This window comes from Bos mutus, chromosome 4, assembly GCF_027580195.1.
Source record: "Bos mutus isolate GX-2022 chromosome 4, NWIPB_WYAK_1.1, whole genome shotgun sequence".
Lineage (NCBI taxonomy): Eukaryota > Metazoa > Chordata > Mammalia > Artiodactyla > Bovidae > Bos > Bos mutus.
Genome location: NC_091620.1, coordinates 71,892,609 through 71,905,348, shown reverse-complemented (window position 1 = coordinate 71,905,348; position 12,740 = coordinate 71,892,609). Strand labels below are relative to the sequence as shown.

General features: G+C 44.4%; 1 non-coding gene across 1 annotated transcript; it reads right to left on the bottom strand.

Moving 5' to 3' along the window:
- Nucleotides 1–11,447: 11,447 nt before the first annotated feature.
- On the bottom strand, nucleotides 11,448–11,554 carry LOC138987706 (U6 spliceosomal RNA). Its single transcript, XR_011464085.1, has one exon. It is a non-coding gene; the product is annotated as a U6 spliceosomal RNA (small nuclear RNA).
- Nucleotides 11,555–12,740: the final 1,186 nt, after the last annotated feature.

Genomic DNA, 12,740 nt, shown 5'->3' with positions numbered 1-12,740 from the left:
GGCATCTGGTCGAGAAGTCGCTCTGACGTAGTGTTCCAGCCAAGCCATTTACTATCCTAAAATGAGTACCTTAGACAAGTCCACTGGTTGGTTCTCAGGTTTTTCGTTGGGGTGGTAACAGAGAAGTGTCTTTCAAGAACTGCACAGAGCTGAGATCTTTTCCTCTGACTTCTGGAGGACTACTTACTATCTGGCTTATCCAAGGTGACCCAGAGAAGGGATGGAGCTAGCATTCTCTGGAGGGTGAAAGTTAGTATCACTTAAGATTCTTTGGTGGCAAGCAACAGAAACCAATTATTTAATAAGAGTTCACCTACTTAAGAAGAAAAAGGTTTATCAGAAAATAAGTTCCATGAGCACAGAGGCCAGCTTGTTCTCTGCTGCTTCCTCAGTAGGAGAGTAGCTTGAGTATATAGTAGGCATTGACCATTGCATATAGTAGGTAAATGTGTGTGGAACTAAAAAAGATACAGATTGGATAAAAAAATTTTTTAGCAAGACCGAGGATCAGTTTTCAAAAAAGATAAAAATGAGAATATCTCTGGAGGGGTTTAGGTAGCAGGAACTCAGTCCCTGACAGTCCTATTGCTGCTGGAATGAATGCTCTCCAGGTATATTTATGTTTTTGAGTGCCTGAACATATGCAACAAAATCCAGGGGGAAAGAGTATTAGAGTTTTCGAGAGGAAAACAGAACCAATAGGATCTATCTATCTAGAAACAGAGATTGACTTACAATAAGGAATTGACTCACATGATTATGGAGGCTGGCAACCAATCCGCAGGGTGGCTGGCAGGTTGGAGTTGAGGACTCAGGTAGAGCTAATGTTTCAGTTCAAGGGCTATTAGGCAGGAAGAGAGATGTTGGAGATGAAACTGGGAAACTTTCTGTTACATGGGGATGGATGGTCTTTTTGTTCTGTTCTATTCAGGAGGAGTTTCACCTACATATGAGAGCAATTTGTTTCACTCCAACTGTTTGAAATGTTAACCTCACCCCAAAAGACCCTTGCAGAAACACCCAGAATCATATCTGGCCAAACATCTTGGCAGCCCAGGGCCCAGTCAAGTTGACACATAACATTACTTACTACAGAGAGGACTGGGGAGACCCTAATGGCCTAGCTGGAATCACGTCAGCTCTCCTCTGGCCAGCACAAGGTAGGGTGTTTTGTTGGGCGATTCTGGAGACTTTGCACAAGGGGCAGATTTTATTTCCCAAACGGGAAGTAGGAGCTGTTACCAGGAGAAAGGAAAAGGGATACCAAGGAGCAGCTGGGCCTTTTCTGCAGAGTCTTACTTGACCACTTGCTTCTATGGGGTTAACATCAAGACACAGCTCTCTGCTTTGACTGTTTCTTGGGCTCTTCTTTGTGTGAAAGGGGAGCAGTCAGAATGAGGAAAGAAATAATTTCTGTGCTTTTGCCCCTTCTCTTCCAGTCACAGTAGGGGTGACTTTTGAGGGCAGAACCATGGAGACTTGTGCTCATGACTGAGCACTCAAACTCTGGCTTATTCTGAAAGGTCCACCCCCACTCCCCACGCCCTACTGTAAAGGCTGCTCACAAGATACCTCTGCCTCAGAAGAGTTTTAATCTATTGTATTCTGTGTATTTCCCTTCCTCTCTATTCTTTACCTACTAGAAGTGTCATATAGCTATGGCTGCTGCTAACCTATGCACTGCCTTTGTAGAATGACAAAGGCACTCTTTACTCAAAATACTTCACATCCATTGGTCAGAAACTGTCGTAATGTTAGAATAAGATGCTGCTTCCCTGGTAGCTCATGTGGTCAACAATCTGCCTGAGATGCAGGAGTCCCAGATTCGATCCCTGGGTGTGGAAGATTTCCTGGAGTAGGAAATGGCAACCATTCCCTGGTGGCTCAGAGGTTAAAGCAGTCTTCCTGCAATGTGGGAGACCAGGGTTCAATCCCTGGGTCTGGAAGATCCCCTGGAGAAGGAAATGGCAACCCACTCCAGTGTTCTTGCCTGGAGAATCCCATGGACGGAGGAGCCTGGTAGGCTACAGTCCACGGGGTCGCAAAGAGTCGGACATGACTGAGTGACTTCACATACCAGTATTCTTGCCTGGAGAATTCCATGGACAGAGGAGCCTGGCGGGCTGCAGTCCTGGCGGGTCACAAAGAGTTTGACAGGACTGAGCAACCAACACTTTCATCTATCAGAAAATTGACATAATAAATATGTCTACCATATTTACTCTGTGAATGATACCACCTTACCTAGGCTCCTTGTGCGGTGTACAATCTGATCGCATGTCCATGGCAGGTCTGATTACCAAGGAAGAGGGAGACAACCAGAAGCCAGGGAAGTACAGCTTGTTCAATGCTCTTGTGAACAATGTGTGTGTATGTGCAGGGTCAGGGGTGATGGTGTGTTCCCTTTCTTTGAGTTCTGACCAGTAGCTGAGCCCAATGCTCAGATTTAAGACTATGACGCCCCCTAAAAAACTGTCTTCGAGGAATTAGGAACCACTGCTCTCCTGTTGGGTGAATTCCTGAAACATGCAGAGTTCAGATCAGACCAGCAGGGAGAGGCAGTGGGCAGGTTTTGCCACTTGAAGGCACATGTGTTATGCCATTCTCTTCAGAGACTTGTAAGTCTGACTTCTAATTAGCACATTATATAGGACTGACTCACTGCAAATTCCATGGATCCATGGTGAAGTAGACCAAGATCAACCATCTAATATGAAAACAGATAAGTTAAAAATAAATAAAAATTCTAAGTTTTTCACATAGCTCAATGAATCATGTTATACACATCCTGGGGTAAGCACAGCCCACTTTGTAGACAATTAATCTAGAACCGGTTACTCTCCTTACATATCTGTGCAAACAAAGCTAATTGATTACAACCCTCCCCCTGAGCCTGGAGGCACCTTGATACTCCGTTACAACATAGTGGTTGCTAGATGAGGCAGGTTGGCAAACTATGGTGGGAAGGCCTTATCCTGCCTGCTGATGTTTTTATAAATAAGTTTTATTGGGACACAGCCACACTCACTCAATTATGGATTGTCTGTGGCCACTTTCCCACTCCAGTGGCAGAGTTGAGTAACTGCCACAGAGACCATAGAGTCCAAAAGCCTAAAATCCTTATTATCTGACCCTGTATGGAAACGTGGGAAAGCTGATCCCTGTTTTAGGAAGCCAGTATTGATCACTGTGTGTTGGTAACGAAAGGTAGACTGGCGTGCCATCCCAGCTCACGAACTGGGCTAGAATTTGGAGAATAGCTCATTCATTCATTGTGCTCAGGAGGCCATGCTTGGCCTTTCTTTCTTCCATAGGTACCTAATCTTTGCTAGCTCTCTTGGAAATCTAAACCATTGGTCACAAGGACACAAAGAAGTGAGTGTGAGTGAAACCGGTCACCTGAAGTCCATGTCCAACACCGTACACTCAGCAGTGTCCACTTCACTCTCTGCTACCTGCCACCCGCCCCTCAGCACAGGTAACAACAGCAAAGAGGCCTCCACTGGTAGAGGGCTGCAAAGATGCTACGTATCACTTGGGGGCTGTGGGAATCTTTGCTGAAATGTTTAAATTTCCCAAGAGGAAATTTTTAGAATTCAAGAGTTGAGGTGGCAATTGGGAAAGGATCTGAAATGGTTTGTTTCTACTAGTTCTGACAGTTTCCAAGTCTGACAGCACTTCCCTACCCCTTCCTCTTTGGTTTTAGCCATTTCAAGTAGGAAAGAGAAAAGAGAATCAGTAAGAGCTGATAAAGGAGGGGAAACAAAAAGGAAGGCAGAACAAGAGAGATTATTATGTTCTGAAACATTAAAATTGTTTCTATACACTAACGTGGTTGAATTTGAACCTAAATAAAGTCCACCCCTGACACATTTTGGCAACTCTCAAAATCTGTAAGGTACCAACCTGAGTCATTGCGTGTGTGCCTGCGTTCTCAGTCACTCAGTCATAACTCTTTGCAGCCCCATGGACTTAGCCTGCCAGCCTCCTCTGTCCATGGGAATACTGGAGTGGGTTGCCATTTCCTCCTCCAGAGGATCGTCCGGTCCAGGGATGGAACCCGCGCCTCCTGCATTGGTGGCCCACAGAGGCTAAGAAATTTCCCAGGAGAGAAACGTCCTTAGGGCAGAGTGCTGCAAACGACCTAAGCCTGGTGAAACCACTCACAATCAGTGCAGAGTGTGGCCACCTGGAGCTGAGCCGTGGAAGCCTTCTGCCCCCTCCCTCGCCCTGGGCCCCCGCCCCTCGCCTTCTGTCCAGCCCCTTGCCCTCCATCCAGCCCCCAACCACGCACAGCGTCTGAGTTTAATTTGGAGATGGTGAGAATTGGCAGTAAAATGGCCAAAGTTGCTCTTTGAAAGGCGTCCGATCCTGGATGATAGGAATGCTGTTTTGGTCAGAAATCCAAAGATAAAGGCCGGCGCTCCCTCTTTTCTTGTGGACGCCTGTGGCTTCCGACGTCGTATTTGAGCACTTCGGAGACTCTAGTGGTAGCGCTCACTTCTCTGTGGCCCCGGGAGGCAGCAGCAAGGCCATTCCCACAGCTTAGCAGGAGCAAAGGTCGTGACAGAGGGTTTTCTTGGAGAGACTCACGGCAGAAATTCAGCAGTGGACATTCCCATTTCCTGACGGAATCTGCAGTGTGCACGCCAGAGGCCAGTGGTTAAGGTAGGACTACATCTGATTCTGTTATGTTTTCACGTTTGTTTATGCCTGCACGCCCTCTTTTGGGAATTGCTACTTTCCTTTGCATAATGAGATTCCAGTGGGGCTATTAATTAGGAGGCTTGGCTTTCTAGCCACAGAGGCGGTCACTGTTGGGACACAGGGTTCTCCCTGGTCTTCTTGGGCTCACACCCTGGGCTGTGTGTGCCCAGAATACAAAAACCTGACCAGTCTGTTACTAAAGCCATTTCTCAAGGCTGTTTATGTAGTTGGTAACATTGGGAGTCAAGATATTGTCTCCTCCTGGACAAAAAGCAGGTTTGCTTGCTATAAAAGCAGTGGTTCCCCAGGCTTAGTGATAGGTGTTCTTCTAGGTTAGGCCATCTTGGCTGCTCCGGTGAGACTGGGGGAGGCCTGATGCAGGCTTGATGCTGACAGTCTGCTGCCCGCTGTGCTGTAATGAGGTTTCTTGTCTCTGTTCCCTCTCTTCTGGCAACATGAAACAAATAGCAACATTGGAAAAGACCCGGATGCTGGGAGGGCTTGGGGGCAGGAGGAGCAGGGGACGACAGAGGACGAGATGGCTGGATGGCATCACCAACTCTATGGACATGAATTTGGGTAAACTCCGGGAGTTGGTTATGGGCGACAGGGAAGCCTGGCGTGCTGCGATTTATGGGGTCGCAAAGAGTCGGACACGACTGAGCGACTGAACTGAACCTAACTTGAAAGTAGGGTAAAATCTAATCAGAGAGGGTGGTCTTTTGATTTCCAGAAACAGACCCAGACAAGGCTTCTCTGAAATCCTTTTTAGGGATTGATGTAGAATTGGGAGAGAAAATATCATGCACTTTCCTGAATTTGCGACTTGTGTAGATGATCTGGCAGCTAGAAAGGTCAGAGTTTGATTTATACTTTATAAATGCAGTTGCTGTGCCCGTTTTGCAGATCTTTCCCCATTAAGGCTTTGGTGTGCTCAAGTTGTATATAGGAAGAACGCTTATTCAAATGCGAACCTGCTGTGCACACACCCTCCCCCCACCTCACCCCCATTTCCACCTGTATGCGATGAAAACCACTACCCACCCCTTGATTTTTTTTTCCCCCTATTGTCAAGGGATGCTGACCAAAGTGTAAAAGTGAATGCCACAGCAGAGCTAACAGTTTTGTAACCTGGGGCCTGCCCAGGCTGTGGTACATGTCCACAGGCACTGAAACTGCCATGCCATTGAACTTGGCACCTGCGTCTGAGGGGACACCTGTCACATTCCCCTCTCCCCACACTCCCAACTTGAGAGTAAACTTTCTGAGCCTGTCTGATGGATTGCCTAAGTTTTGCCAGTAAATAAACCTCTGAATATTTAATTTCCAGAAGTCAGTGTGAGTTTGGGCTTGTGGTCCTTTTAATTTCAGAATTTAGGTCCTGCTAACTGCTACTGCTAAGTCATTTCAGTCGTGTCCGACTCTGTGCGACCCCAGAGACGGCAGCCCACCAGGCTCCCCCGTCCCTGGGATTCTCCAGGCAAGAACACTGGAGTGGGTTGCCCTTTCCTTCTCCAATGCATGAAAGTGAAAAGTGAAAGGGAAGTCGCTCAGTCGTGCCCAACTCTTAGCGACCCCATGGACTGCAGCCTACCAGGCTTCTCCATCCATGGGATTTTCCAGGCAAGAGTACTGGAGTGGGATGCCATTGCCTTCTCCAATTTAGGTCCTAGGCTTCATATAATGGAGATTTCAGTACTAAAAGAAAAACTGAGGTTCATTGGAGATGTCTTGACTACCTTGGTGAGTCTGGTAGATACAGCTATGAAACCAGATTTTGTTAATGGGGTGTCTTTCAATAAACTGTCTGGGGGTGAGTAAGTCCTGTTACTTTTCATCTGCTCAGTAGGACAACTGTTTGTACCTTGCACAAAGGCATCATATATCCTAATGCTGGCCCTGGTTTGGGGCCATGAAGAAAAGGTCTAGAAGATGGTAGTGGTATCCCCTCCTCCCCCAGTCATTGACTCTACACCAACCACCACTTACCTGAAGATTGATTGTTAAATGAAAGAAAGTGAAAACCTCACTGGTTCTGTTGGGCTCTGTTACTCACAGCTGAATTAAATTCTGTAATAGTGAATGATTAAGGAAAATCTCCAAGGGCACAGAAACAGAGAAGCTTTCCTTCTAGGAGCATGGATGATGTGCCTGGCCTGGGTTTGAGCCTGATCTGTTATCCTGCTCTGTGCCCCTGTCACTGTACATCAGGTGCCCAATGTCCAGGCAGGACTGCCTAGCTCTGAGCACCCCACCCTCTGCCATGTGGTGATGTCTTCTATGTTCTGCCTTGGGCTTCAGGTCCTGGGTGTAACAAATATGGGAGATTTTCATCCTCTCTTACAGAGTGTATAGACTGGAGGAATGAGAATTACCTCTCTGGTAGGATGGGCACAATTCTGAAAGAAAAAATTTAGCTTATTTCCTGGACACCAAAACTCAAAGTCTGGTGATAGCTAACCATTCCCTCTTCAGCAAGGTCCATGGAAAGGCTTTCCCTGGAGGAGCCCAGAGACCTATGGTTTCATTTCAGATGCCATCTTCCCCCAGGTAAACGTGGTTCAGAGGAGTCCTGCCCAATAACACTGACGGATTTGGGGCCAGGTTTTAATTTTTCTACAGGTAGTTTTTGCCATTTATTTTAAATCTCTTCATTGTGAGCTATAGCAGTCATAGAGAAAAGTATATAGAACATAATACACAATTTAATTTTTCTGCAAAGTAAATGCATCAGGTCAAGAAGTAAAACACTGCTATTCCCCGCCCCCCATCCCTCCTATATATCCCTTCTCTGCTGCAGTTCCCCCTTTCAAAGATCATTGCTGTCCCAACTTTTATGGTCAGTCACGTCTTTGTTTTCCTTTAAAATTTGACTATATAAATAGACATCCATGGACAATATTGTTTGAGTTTTTTGTGTCAAAGTCTTTAAGTGTATAGAAGTGGATCCATACAGCATGTGTTCTTTGTGTCTGGCTGCTTTTATCAACACAGTGTGCGTGAGGTTCCTGCACATTATTGCACACAGCTATAGTTAATTGTCACTCTAGTATAGTATTTGGGCAATCAACAGGTGTTTACACATCCACCTAGCTTGTTACCTGTTTGGGGATTTGATGACTACATCAGCTCTGAGCATTCTCATCTGTGTCTCCCTGTTTTCAAGCACACACATTTAAGTAGGCTGGATACCTTGGAGTAGAATGACCAGGTCATAGGTTATGTTCCTTTAACTTTACTGGATGATGACAAGGTGATTCTGTTGATTTATACTCCCATCAGCTGTGTGTGGGAAGTCTCAGTGCCTCACGTTCTCTCCGATGCTTGGTAATGCTAGTCTTTACAAGTTTAGCTTTTATTTGGTGTGCATTGGTATATAACTGTGTGTGGACATGAGATTTTTTTCTAGCCTAAATTTATTATCAGATTAACTCAATTTTTATTACAAATTTCAAATGTACAAGGAATAATGTACACAGAACACCCACTTACCTACCGTTAAGTCAGTAATTACATATCTTGGCATATTTATTCTTTACCTATTTTGTGTGTGTGAATCATATAAAAAAATTATGATAAGACTCACTCTTAAATATGACCCTCTTAAGAAGATGGATATTTTACTGTTTAAACACAATAACCAAGAGAAGTAACAATAATTACATAGTATCATACAATATTTAGTCCATACTGAAATTTCCTCAATTGACACAAAAATGTTTTTTATATCTAGTTAAAAAGAATAAGGATCCATTCAGATACTTTGCATTTAGTTAGTACATATTTAGTCTCTTTTGTTTTGATGACACTATAGGCCAGTTGTCTTGAAGAAACATCACATTCTGCATTTGTCTGATGTTCCCTCTTGGTGTCTCACCTGTTCTTCTCTGATAATTTTTGTAAATTGGAAGTTAGGTGTAAAGGCTTGACTAAACTAGTCTCATTGTTTTAATTCACATCTGTTGGATTTCCAGTAAGACTGAAGACCTTTCCATATATTTGTTGGCCATTTAGATTTCTTGTGATGTGCCTATTCAATTCTCTGGTCTATTTTTCTACTCTGGTGTTTCTCTCTTTCTTACTGATTTGTGGGAGTGCCTTATTGTTGGTATGAGCTGTGTCAACTGAAAAAAGTACACAACCAAAAAGTTGAGAATTATCTTATTCAGTGGAAAATCTGAGGATTTTAGCCCAGGAGGCAGCGTCTCAGATAGCTCTGAGGGACTGTTTCAAAGAGGTAAGGGAGGAGTCAGGATATTTAGGGGTGTTGCAACAAAAACCAGGTAGTTAGAACATTAAAAGATTGCTATTAATTAAAAATAGACATCTCAAGTTAATGAATTTAGTACTTTTCTGTGCTGGGGAAGATTCAAGAGTCTAGGCTCACTGATACCTTTTTTTTTTTTTTTTTGATAAGAACCGTAACTATCTAGGGCCAATATCCTGTTGTTGTTTTTCCTCCCATCCTATATCCCCTAAGGGTGCACTGTCTAGGCAGTGGTAGTGGCTGATGGCCTGATAGCCCTACTGATATGGCGGGTGACATTCTATGTCAACAGTTGAAAATATCTTCTCCCACTTAGTGGTTTGCCTTTTCACTTTTATAAGCATATCTTTTGGTGAGCTTAAGTTCTTATCTGTAATGTCCAGTTATCAATATATCTATATATCTATGACCTGTTTAAGGAACTTTTGATAACCTGAGGTCTAAAAGATAGTCTTCTAGATTTTCTCCTCAGTTGCCTTTAGTCACTGGATGTAAAGTCCTCTGGGAAATGTTTTTACATATGGTGTGAGATACAGGAAAGGCTTCATTTCTTTCCCCGCAACATCAGGTTTATTAAAAAATGGTCCTGGGCTTCCCCGGTGGCTCAGTGGTAAAGAGTCCACCTGCCCGTGCAGGAGACATAGGGTTTGATTTGTGATCCAGGAAGACCCCACATGCTGACGGCAACGAAGCTCTGTGCCACAAGTATTGAGCCTGCACTCCAGAGCCCAAGAGCTGCAACTCCTGAGCCCGTGTGCCCAGAGCCTGTGTTCCACAACAAGAGAAGCCCAGGCAATGAGAAGCTCCACAACTAGAGAAAAACCTGTACAGCAACGAAGACCCAGCATAGCCAAAACTAAACAAATAAAATAATAAATGTTAAAACATGGTCCTTTCCCATGAGCTACCTTCATCCTGAGCCAAGAGTCCCTATATGTGTGGGTTGAGAGATCTCCAGTATACACAGTGTTCTATTTTTCTATTCTTGTGCCAACATGTTTTCTTAGTTACTGTACCTTTATACTAAATCTTGACATCCAGCTGTTCAAGTTCTTCCTCTGTATTACTTCAGGAATGCCTTGGCTCAGATTTTGACATTTTATACAAGCTTCAAACCTGAGCTTCCCTTTTGGAATAAGGATCGTGGGGTTATTAGTCTTTCCTGGGCTATGTGTTCAGAAGTGATTTATCTAAATTCCTAGTTGGTCCTTTCCAGGGAATTTGCTATCCATGGCTTAAATAAAGATCTGGTTTGAGCTCATGCAAGTCCAGTGTTTGGAATCCCCACAGTTGCTAAATTCTACTTCTCAGAACAGGCTGAAGTATAGAAATTGAATTTGAAATATCTGGTGAATTTTTAGGACAAGTCACCTGACCTCTAGAAATGGATAGCTGACAAAGAGGTCATCCTCCTCTGAGGACTGCACCCTGGAGAGAGAATGAGCTTTGAAGTCAGGTTTGGGGGTTCAGTTCTTGGGTATACCAGCTACTAGTCATGTGATGTTGGCCAAGTTAGTTAATTTCCCCATCCTCAATTTGTGTCCATGCTAAGTCATTTCAGTCATGTCCAACTCTTTGTGACCTGTAGCTATGAACTGTAGCTTGCCAGGCTCCTGGCAAGCTTGCCAGGTTCCTTGTCCGTGGGATTCTCCAGGCAAGAATACTGGAGTGGGATGCCATGCCCTCCTCTAGGGGATCTTCCTGACCCAGGAATTGAACCCACCTGCTTCTCTTGGCAGGCATGTTCTTTACCTCTAGCACCACCTAAGAAGTCCATCCTCGTCAGTAAAATGGGATAATAATAGTATCTACATCATGGGTATTCGTGGGAGTTACGAGATAATGTATGAAAAGTTCCTGGCATAGAGTGAGTGCTTGGTAAATGTTAACCATTCTTCTTTTTTTCCTTTTAATATTTATTTTTAATTGATTGATGATTGGTTTACAACATTGGTTTGATTTCTGTGATACATCAACGTGAATTAATCATAGGTGTACCTATGTTGCCTCCTTCTTGGATCTATTTCCTACCCCCCACCCATTTCCACCCCTTAGTTTATTACAGAGCCCCAGTTTGAGTTCCCTGAGCTGTACAGCAAATTCCTGTTGGCTATCTATTTACATATGATAGTGTATATACATCCATGCTACTCTCTCCATTCATCTCACCCTCTCCCACTTCTCCCCCAGCCTTGTCCATAAGTCTGTTCTCTATGTCTGCATCTCCATTGCTGCTCTGTGAACAGATTCGTCAGTACCATCCTTCTAGTTTCCATATATATGTGTTAATATATGATATTTGTTTTTATCTTTCTGACTTACTTCACTCTGTAAAATGGGTTCTAGGTTCATTCACCTCATTAGAAGTGACTCAAATGCATTCCTTTTTATGGCTGAGTAGTATTCCATTGTATACATGTACCACAACTTCTTTATCCATTCATCTGTCAGTGGACATCTAGGTTGCTTCCATAAAAATATGGAATGCTTCAAGAATTTGTGTGTCATCCTTGCACAAGGGGCATGCTAATCTTCTCTGTATTGCTCCAGTTTTAGTATATGTGCTGCAGAAGCGAGCATGCCATTATTCTTGAGAAGAATTTCTCTTCCCTCCCATGGCTTTGAGACTCACGTGGGAAGATGGCAGATGGACATTCCTCCTGCGTTTCTAGATGCAGAGGGCTTTCCTCTGCACAGTCAGCAGCAGGGTGATCTAATATCATCTGCCCCTCAGCAGTACAGAGGGAAAAATGGTTTATGTTCTTGGCTGAAAACTAGGGAACGAAAATGAAAGAGCCCCATGGAGCAGAGCAGTAAGATATCTGTAAGAGACTGGATAGCAGTGAGACAGAGACAGAGAGAGAGAAAGACAGGGAGGAGTGAACGACTGAGTGTGTGTTTGTGTGTCTGCATGTATGTATATATGTATGTATGATTCCCTGGAGCACACTGGAGGGGGCCGAGGGCCTGGAGGAGAGAAGAGATGTGATCCTGGGCAAGTCAAAAGGCTGGGTTGGGGGATGGTGTGGGGTAGTCACCCAGAACAGCTCACACGCCCTGGGGCAGCCAGCCTGCCCCGCAAACAAGGCTTGCCAGAGAAGTGGCTTTGGCTGTCCTGGCTTCAGGACCATTCCCCAAAGGCTACCACTACCTCGGAAGCCCTTCTAGAAACAGGGAGGTAGCAGTATAGGAGGGACAGTCCTAGTCCAGCACTGGGACAGAGGAGGCTGCACTTGTTGCGCTAAAAGGGAAATATGTTTGCGGTGCGCTGAACAGGGGTTCCAGTTACACAATCACACAGGTACAATGGCACAGTTACACCTCTACTCTGATCCCATCTAACAGTCAATGCATGTGTGGGCAATTGTCTGTCTCAAAAGGTTCAAGAGGTTATTTCCATGGCATAAAAGTTATTTCTGGTTGGAATTACTTGTGCCTTTTATGTCCCTCTGTTTTCTGCATTTGTATGCTGTATCTGCAGATTTTTCTGGTTGTATGAATTTTTATATTACTTTTATAATTAGAATAAAAAGAGAAGAAACATCATTAGGATGTTGCCTTTAACTTGTCTGGAGTGGGGGTAGATTCATGGGTTTCTGTTAGAGTCAGTGTTTGGGATCAAGCGTCACTCGTATTATGCATGTAATAAGTATCGTACTTACACACCTGTTACAGGTTTACCTTCACGTGTTGGCCTCTGCTGCTGCTGCTGCTAAGTCGCTTCAGTCGTGTCTGACTCTGTGCGACCCCATATACGGCAGCCCAC